We start from the raw sequence: 1,312 nt of genomic DNA, 5'->3' as shown, positions 1-1,312 counted from the left end.
CACCTAATCAGGAACTGAAAGAAGAAATAGAAATTATGCTGAGGAGATTGGCAAAAAACCAGAACCAACCAACCAACCAACCAACCAACTAACCAGCCAAACAAACAAACAACCTCCAAAGCTCCAGCAACTGACAGAGCACTAGCTGAACTTTTTAAACAGTCAGCTGCAAAGGTGAGAACACTCACTTTTCTACATCAAAAAAATCCGGAAGACAGCTATCTATCTGGCCAACAAACTAGAAGAGATCCACATTTATGTACATTCCAAAGAAAGTGATCCAACATAATGTGGAAATTATAAAAGAGTATTATTACTATTACCTGCAAGTAAAGTTTTGCTTGTTTTTTATTGTTGTTGATTGCCATCGGGTGAAGCACAACTCATAATGACCCCATCAACTAAAGATCTGAAGTCTTTCTATAACTATTGTTTCTCACAGTTCATAGTTCCAGAGGCATATTGTATAGGAAGTGGATGCCACTCCTGTAAGTTTTGCTTAAGATTAATAAAAAACAATACCTTCACAATAGGAATCACAAGATTAAATACTTGGAAGTAAATCTAACCAGAAGCACAAAGGATCTACTAGAAGAAAATTACAAAACAGTACTACAAGAAACAAAAAGAGACCTGGAGAAGTGGAAAAATATACCTGTTCATGGATAGGAAGACTCAACATTGTGAAAATGGCAATACAGTCAAAGACAATTTACACATTCAATGCAATCCCAAAACAAATACCAATCCATTTTTTAATGAGATGGAAAAGCCAATCATCAATTTCATTTGGAATGAAATGAGGCCCCGAATAAGCAAAACACACCTTAAAAAAGAGAAAAAAGGTAGGAGGTATCGCACTCCTTGATTTCAAATCCTACTACACTGCTGTGGTGGTCAAGGAATGGTACTGGTACAATGAAGACACATAGATCAATGCAATAGAATTGAGAATCCAGAAATCAGCCCATCTATATATGGGCAATTGATTTTTGACAAAGAGATGAAATCAGTTAGGTGGGGAAATGACAGCCTTTTTAACAAATGGTGTTGGCAAAATTGGAAAACTATGTGTAGAAAACTCAAGCAAGATCCACACCTCACTCCATACACAAAAAAAGTGGATCAAAGACAAAGGACCAAAACCAAGGACTATAAACTTCATTAGGGAAAACCTTGGAAGCCACAACATAAACAGTCTTCCTAACATCCTGAAAAACGTACAGCCATGAGAGGATAAAATAGATGAATGAGATCTTCTAAGAATAAAATCCATATGCATATCCAAAAACATCTCTCCACAGGGTAAAAA

This window comes from Elephantulus edwardii, unplaced genomic scaffold (assembly GCF_000299155.1).
Source record: "Elephantulus edwardii isolate Elephantulus edwardi_28Jun2011 unplaced genomic scaffold, EleEdw1.0 scaffold00521, whole genome shotgun sequence".
NCBI classification, from domain to species: domain Eukaryota; kingdom Metazoa; phylum Chordata; class Mammalia; order Macroscelidea; family Macroscelididae; genus Elephantulus; species Elephantulus edwardii.
The sequence above is the reverse complement of the archived record's forward strand: the minus strand, read 5'-3'. Positions refer to the sequence as shown.